We start from the raw sequence: 7,996 nt of genomic DNA, 5'->3' as shown, positions 1-7,996 counted from the left end.
TGCCCAGAACTGCATTTCAAGGATGTGTGCAAGCAAGACAACTGGGAAGATCACACTCAAGAACTCAGCCTTTGGAAACAAGAGCTTAACAAAGGTCTCTGGAGTTAGGAGAGCAAACAGTCCAGCTTTGCAGAGCAGAAAAGCACTTGCAGAAGGCAGAGAACAAAGGGTCAATACATCACCTTGAAATGTTACAGAGACCATTAGACTGGGTCTTTTAGAGTGAATTTGGTGGCCTTGAAAGTGAAGATGAGATAATACATGGTATGGTGCAGGCAGGAGCTCTATAGACATGCAAGCACAGCTCTGCTAATGTACCCCAGTCGTGTACTTGGTCCCTCTTCAGACAAAACCATGGAAAAGTTATGGATTATTCCTTGAAACGTGGGCAAGTGTCATTGGCTACATTATCAAACTCACCCTTTTTATTTGTGACAAGAGCTAGGATTTGAATCCAGGTCCCCAAGGTGTTTTCTACTAAGCTACCTTTGCGCACTTTTAGCTCCAGAGCCCCTGAGTCATTACCCATCTTACCCTTGATTTCCACCTCTTAGTGCTAATACTTCTTAATTGAAAGAAGCTTTATTTGTTCTTGAATCATCCAAGGCTCACAGAAAGTCAAGACAGAAAAGATGGAAGGACTCATGAGAAAACAGTTACCTTGGGATTCTGACAGGCTGTCACAGCCATGAAGGTTGTTTCTGGGAACACAAAGGTGGCCACAGCGTTCCAGGCCAGGGTGTGTGTGTGAGAGCTGGTCAGCACCACATGGAACCATGGTTGGTATTTGTGCATTGAATGCAATATAGTCTAAAGCCAAAGAGAGGACAAGTTTCAATAACAGTGTTGAACTCTGCATGGCATGACTGGAATGAGCTCAATGTTCCTGGAAGAACACCCTTGGAAGAGTCCCCTGCAAAGGCTTCACACGCAGCAGCAAGTTGCGTCTCTACTCTCACTGCCATTTTTTAATAACTGTTCATGTGGAAGTGGAATAGTTGGTGACATCAGAAGGAAATGAATCCCACACCCACTTAACCCTGAAAGTCTGACTTAATTAAAAAAAATTATTCTAAACATTTGGAACGCCAGCTCCCTCCATAAGCCTGACCTTACGCTTCTTGGTGTTTTCCAACTTCTCTCTTCTCTCCTCCCTCCATCCACTGCTCCAATCTCTTGGTATTGGGACCGCCTAACTCCATGTACTTTCCACCCCCACTCACCATGGATCATTAGAGGCTGAACTTGTGAATTTTTGCTGTATCATGTCTCTGGAACTTCTTGCAAATGTGTACACTGAAGTGAAACCTTCCTCTTCACTTGAATTTACAACTGTCTCAGCTCTTCCTCTGTGGAACAAATGGCATTATAAAAATGTTACCATATACATGGCATGGGATTGCACTGGGGGAAGAGGATCTACAACAAATAAGATATTAGGAATCCACAAAGGGAAACTGTAAAGGCCAATAAATATTGCAGGGTGAATATATGAAAGTAACACACAGCAGAGCAGAGAGGTAGCAAAGCTTCCCTCTATGGTCTGGGTGTGAGCACACTGCTAGGAACTGGTCCACGCCCAGTTCTGAGCACTTCACTACCAGAAATTTACACCTAACATGAAGGAGGCTGGATGGACCGTTTTATCAGGAGAGATTAAAATAGTTAATAGTTTGGCTAAGTGATGGCTATGGGGTGAGATGAGAAAGGGACATAATAGTGTTCATATAAACACTGAGGAGGAAGAGGAATAATTTAGGGTGCTGCCAAGGGGGAGGTGGTGTCATGAATCATGGGTAGTTATCATGAGTGAGTAGTGTGAACGGCTGGCATGAGTGAATTGACAGTAAGTGGGCTGAAGAGAGGCCATCCTGAGCCAGTGCCCTGGTGGATTATGGACTTGTTCATCACTTAGGGTCTAAGCAAGTGCCTGAGTGCTATGGACTCATTTTCCAGTTTAAGAACAAAATTGTGTGTGCTAAGAAAGGCAAAATTTGTAGAAAAGAAGGCCAGTTCCCAGACCAAAAAAAAAAAGAAAGAAAAAAACAAGGAAGAAACAAACACCAAGGACACACTGTTGCTCATCAGTGTTGGCTGAGGCAAGCAGAATTGGGGTGATGTAACTAGGATGTTCCAAAATTGGTCATGGGCAAGCACCCCACCTGGACTGAGGGGTACAACTAATGAATTGAACAACACTCCCTCTAGACTGCCTCCTGCCAAGAAGATAAATAGTACTACTATTTGCTATGCAAGTTGGAGTCCATCAGTTAGACATAATGGGGTGATGTGCACGTTGGACTCTCACCACAGTCAACCAAACATTACTTGGGGTCTGGCCAGCCCCAGAGGGGGTGTGTGTGTGTGTATGGGTTTATGAGTGTGTACGTACTTAATCGAGTTAAGAATTAGGATGTTAAATTGGGATAAAAGTTAGACCATTAACCATTCAAGCAACAGATTAGTTTTGATTTGCTGTCTAATGTTAACTATTCAATTTAAATACGGTGTTTAAAATGTTACCATTAGTGCATGCAATAAAATATTTTTCACTGTGGAAATTAATCACTCTCTGAGTTCTCATGCGGGACCTGCTGCCAGCCCGATCAACTGTGCAGCAGCACCTGGTTTGTGACAGTGGGGGTAACCAATAGCACAAGTAGGGATGAAAATTAATAATGGAAAATTTAAGATGAACATCAGAAATAACTTCCTGGCCATGAGGTGTGTTAGGTTTGCAACGCTCTCCCAAAAGGAGGAGTAGAAGGATCATGGCTTGGACCTTGTAAAAGTAACCTAAACAAAGCAGACCGTAGTAGGATGTAAGGAGCAAACCTGCCCTGGCAGGAACATGGGTGAGGATACTGAAATCAGTTCTGGGTACATGAAATAACATTATTTTCCTTGTTGGTTATGAATAGCATGCCACGGCATTAGACAGCCTCATAGTGCAGTGCACCCAATAAGCCAAGGACTTGTAGCACCACACCTTTGTTGTAGGCACTGTACAAATTACATAGCCAGGTCTCTCCTTACAAGTTCACACTGGTCCAGAGTATTGTTGGTAATCTTGAGTCTCTGGAAGAAGATTGGTTCTTTCATCCAGTGACTTCCAGGAGCTGGAGAATCGGGATGGAGGTAGAAGTGACTTGGGAAATGGGGATCAGCTTTTCAACTGCCTCCCAGTGGCCACTGTGCCATCTATACCGAAGGTCGTCCAAAGGGACTATATCCACCAGCATCAGGTAGAGAGAGTGAGGGTTCAGGCCTGAAGCAACCACTCTGCAAGGTGGGAACATACATCTGCACAGAGGGAGAAAGAAGAGAGTAGAAAGTAATTATTTCATTGCATATGCATGTTGGCCCTAATTTGAGATCCCACCTCTTGGTTAGTGTACTCACCTGAAGGAACTACAGTAGGTTTCCTTGGGAGCTTGAGGCACTGAGTTCCCTGTACTGATAAATACAAATTCTGCCTTCAGTTACACCTACGCAAGTTCCGTGAAGCTGTTTACACCCTCTACTGAGGGCCAGAGGGAGTGCACAGGAATAACAGAGGCAGAATTTGTCATGCTGTAAGTCAAGAAAATTGAAGACCCAGATCAGATAATATACTGCAACAGCAGGATCTGGAGAGGTCATGCAGCGTATATGGCTGTAAAATGATTTAAAAGGCCAGTCCTAGGAAAAAAATAAAGTGAGGCTACTACCAAAGGCCCAGCATAATGTCCATGCATCCGCGGTCCATCCCAGTTACTGTTTTGGTCATCGTTCCTGATGGAAGTGGGCATTATTGCTCTTACTGGATCTCACGGGCAGGGGCTTTCCATTTAGTTCCCTTTCTAGAGCTGTTGCTCATGAACCACTGAACTCTCAAGTGAACATCTCGAGCAGGGGTGTACACCATTTGTATTCTTTATGGTGTTATGGTGGGTCAAATTCATTTGGGGACCCTGGTCACTAATTGGCAGACAGAGCACTCAGCTAGCTTGACTCAAAGAACAGAGAGAAAAAATAGTTTGCAGAGCAGATGGCCTGGAAGGAGAAGAGGGGGCTGCACAGGGTGGGAGTGGAAAGTAACATGCAACTGGCGTTAGCGATACAGATTTGCTCTCCCCCGCCAGATTTGGTGACGATCATTTCAGTGCCTAGTTTGTAGAACTCCTCCCACAATGCCTTGCTCTCCAGAGAACTGGACCCTGCCAGAAGAACCACTGATGGATGTAGGAAAGCAGTCTTCATTATAGAAGGAAGGTGTGCACAAGCTCTGAAGGGGCATCATATGGAATCGAGGGAACCAATCTTGGCATCTGTTGCTTGGTGGCAGAGGGCCACAGTCTTGCAGGAGGAAGAAAGAAAAGCAAACACATTAATGTACCAATACAAAAAAGCTGTCACGTAGCACTTTAAAGACTAACAAAATAATTTATTAGGTGATGAGCTTTCATGGGACAGACCCACTTCTTCAGGTCATAGACATACCAGAACAGAGGGAAGGCTCAGAACTAACATTCATATTCAAATTTGACACATTAACACATGGTTTGAACAGGGACAGCAATTACCTGACCCATTATAAGGGCTCCTTTACATACTTTGATGTTTTATCTAACTCTTAACGCCCTCTCACTCCCCCGCTGCCACCCCTCTGCTCTTCTGATTTGCCAACCTTGATAACAATTTTTCTGACTTGTCAACTTGATAATAATTTTTGGACCTCTGTGTTTTATATATTGAGTCTGTTCTGATATGGCTATGATCTGAAGAAGTGGGTCTGTCCCAAAAAAGCTCATCACCTAATAACAACAAGAAGTCTTGTGGCACCTTATAGACTAACAGATATTTTGGAGCATAAGCTTTCGTGGGCAAAGACCCACTTCATCAGATGCGTCTGATGAAGCAGTTCTTTGCCCACGAAAGCTTATGGTCCAAAATATCTGTTAGTCTATAAGGTGCTATGAGACTTGTTGTTCTTGAAGCTACAGACTAACTACTTCTCTGATACTCATCACCTAATAAATTATATTGTTAGTCTTTAAAGTGCTACATGACTGCTTTTTTGTTTTGGTAGAGTACAGATGAACTTGGCTCGCTCTCTGTCACTATTCAACATTCATGTACTTTCTAGAGAGTGGTCCATACAGTTGGAACATATGCAATCCAGCTGCAAATGGAACATGTAAGAGGAAGGGGAGAACCCTGCCAGGGGAGCTGTGACACTTTTCAGCCAGGGAGGACATCCTGCAGGGTCACCTCCATATCTGTGCTTCTTGGCTACCAGTACAGTGTGTCTCTTTGCTGGCACTGAGCAGCTTGGAACACCAACCCCAAATAAATCTGGTGAGCTGTCCAGGCCAGAAAGAGCATCACAGTGAGTTCAGGCAACCATAACCTGATGGGACTGCTGTGAGCCATGGTTCCTTCCCACTTAGGGCGAATGAGTTTGACCACCAAGTCTTTGACACAATTGATGAGAAGCAACTTGTGGGAATGGCAGGAAAGACAGGGCAGATGGCCTCCATTCAAATGGCCCTCTGCTGAACAAGGCCCCATTCCTCACCAGCCACCGGCTGCTCTGCTTCCAGTGACAGTGGTCTTGTCTCTCTCCTGGGTTCATTCACTCACAACTGTCTTTGCTCTATTTCAAGCCAACCCAGGACTTTCAACACAGCCCCAACAATATGCCAAGAACCCTGGGGACAGAGGGAAGGTGACATGGGAAAACTGAAGGAAACAGAGAAATATAGCTGATACATGCACATTATTCAACCTCTCAAACAGCCCCACTCAACATGCTCTACAGCCAGCATTTTGTCTGAGAATCTTCACTACAGTGGGCATCCTAATGCCAGGCAGAGTAGACAGAACCATGAAGGTCACCCCAAAGTCTGCAGGGGGCCTTTTGCTTGGGCACAAGGTGAGGAACACTAAAGAAAGCTACTCAGACACAGCCTGGAGTGAAAAAATTACGAGCATATGCAAGCATAGACCTGCCAGGCTATTTTAGAGGAGGCAGAGTGTTCACAGGTGAGGATCTTACCTGGCATCAGCATTGGTACCTTCTGTTCATGGCCCAAGCTGCAGCTTTCACCATGCTGGTGCCTGTATCGACACTGGGGCTTCGAGCCACTGATATACAGGTCCCTTGAAGCATGAAGCATCATGTAAGAACTTGAAGAGAGGCAGAAGGGCTTGGAGTGCCATATTTGCCAAGAGAGGCAGGGAGCAGCCTGTCACTTGTTCAGGAAAACCTGTAAATTCACCACAGGAAGAAAAAGGGTAAAAGAGGGAAGAGTGAATGATGGAAAGTAAGGAAAGAGAAATAAGGGAAAGAATCAATGAAAGAAGCAATGGAGACAAAATCGTAAAGATCCCCAGGACACATACTGACACGGCAGACCTCTCTCTGTCTTTAGTATCCTCTCCCTGAACTCGGGAGTCTTGCCACTGGCTTCTGTATCCAGCAAAGGGATGGCAGTAAGAAAACCCTATACTTCCACACTTCATAACTCCCAACCCGCCTACCATTTGTACACACAAGGGAGGCATGTGGCTGTCTGACTGTTGCTAAAGTCATACTGCTCTCCCTCTCCACAGCTCTGCTATTGGGCCAGAGGTGACAGGTGGATGCCACATTATTGAGCAGACTGGCATGCAGAGAGGTTTCAGTCCCCTCACGGTGGCTCTGGGAGGCTGTGGAGGTAGTAAAGCTGACAGCTCTGCTGTTAAGGCTGACAAAAGATTGATCCAAGGATGAATGAAGCAATTTTATTGTCATTCCGAAGTGTGATGTTTACAGAGTCCTATTCTCACAACTTTCAGAGAGCTTCAGATGGTTCTCCAGGGAGGAGGGGGCCTCAGATTGCACCACCAATATCCTCTCAGTGCCTTTAACTCCTGCACAGCATCCAGGTCTCACTTCCTCACTTTCCAAGTCTCAACAAATTCCTGCTCAGATCAGACTTCTGGTTCCAGAAATCAAACCCTTCTCTTTCTTGTCCCTAGGCACAACTGTATCTGAGATTCCTTCTACCCTGGCCTACCTCTGGGCTGTCCAGGTCCAGATTGACAGACACAAAATGTAGATGGACTCTTTAACATTTAGACAGGCATATTGTTCCCAAGAAGCACCAGACTGTGTCATGGAAAGTCCCCCTCCTGTAGCCACAAAACCTGCCTCCCCACACTGTCTAGCCAATGTGTTTCAGCCATGACTCGGAGGTACCAGGATGATGAGCTAGGCCATAGTTGTTTGTGGAACCTCTCCTGAGACTTCCCACAAAACAGTGGCCTCTGCAAGTGACACAGGCACTGATACACGGAGAACAGGAATGGGACTCAAAGGCTTATTATCCAAAGGCCTCTGCATAGGTGATATAGCCACTGTATGCAGCAAAGTGCATCACAATAGGTAGTGAGAGAAGAAACAGTATCAGACAACGGGGATCAGGAAGGCAATGTTTTTAAAATTAAGTTTTGCACTGAAACTTTTCCAGACATTTCCCATCAGTGGCTCCACAACTGCACAGGACCGATTCCTGCTCCCACGGAAGTGGGATCAGGACTGGGCTAATGGGCAGCAGACACGACAACAGCGCAGATTACTCAATATTACACCCCACAGGCTGAGGCCACCAAGAGACTCCAAAGTAAAGAAATCAGGGAGAAGAGAGGCCAGGAGGGTTCTAGAACCTCACCCTTGAGTAACCCCAAAACTGGTGTCTTTGGACCCTCTAGACACTTGTGCCCACAGACGTCATCGACTCCAGGTTCTACTTCAAGGCGCCAATCTCTTGAAATGGGTCAAGTTACAGAGAATTAACACACTTATCCCAACACAGGAAGAGTGTCTGCTATTATGGACTATGCCACTCCCTGGGAGAGTGGAGATGGGTAACTCAATGTGTACAGTATGTGCAGCTACGCACTGCAATGAATAGGAGGCTATGCTCACACTGCCGCATGTAGCTACATGAGGAGGTGAAAAGTTCTGCCA

At 45.5% G+C, this 7,996-nt stretch overlaps 1 long non-coding RNA gene across 2 annotated transcripts; it reads right to left on the bottom strand.

Annotated features, from left to right (window-relative positions):
* Positions 1–667: 667 nt before the first annotated feature.
* LOC142022724 (uncharacterized) lies at positions 668–4,130 on the bottom strand. Of its 2 annotated transcripts, none has more exons than XR_012648029.1 (4): positions 3,403–4,130; positions 2,990–3,303; positions 1,224–1,349; positions 668–810 (listed from the first exon to the last, which is right to left on the bottom strand). It is a non-coding gene; the product is annotated as an uncharacterized LOC142022724 (long non-coding RNA). The 2 variants fall into 2 exon arrangements; XR_012648028.1 differs by having other exon boundaries at positions 3,037–3,303.
* Positions 4,131–7,996: the final 3,866 nt, after the last annotated feature.

Source organism: Carettochelys insculpta, chromosome 18 (assembly GCF_033958435.1).
Source record: "Carettochelys insculpta isolate YL-2023 chromosome 18, ASM3395843v1, whole genome shotgun sequence".
In the NCBI taxonomy this organism is placed as follows: domain Eukaryota; kingdom Metazoa; phylum Chordata; order Testudines; family Carettochelyidae; genus Carettochelys; species Carettochelys insculpta.
The sequence above is the reverse complement of the archived record's forward strand: the minus strand, read 5'-3'. Positions and strand labels throughout refer to the sequence as shown.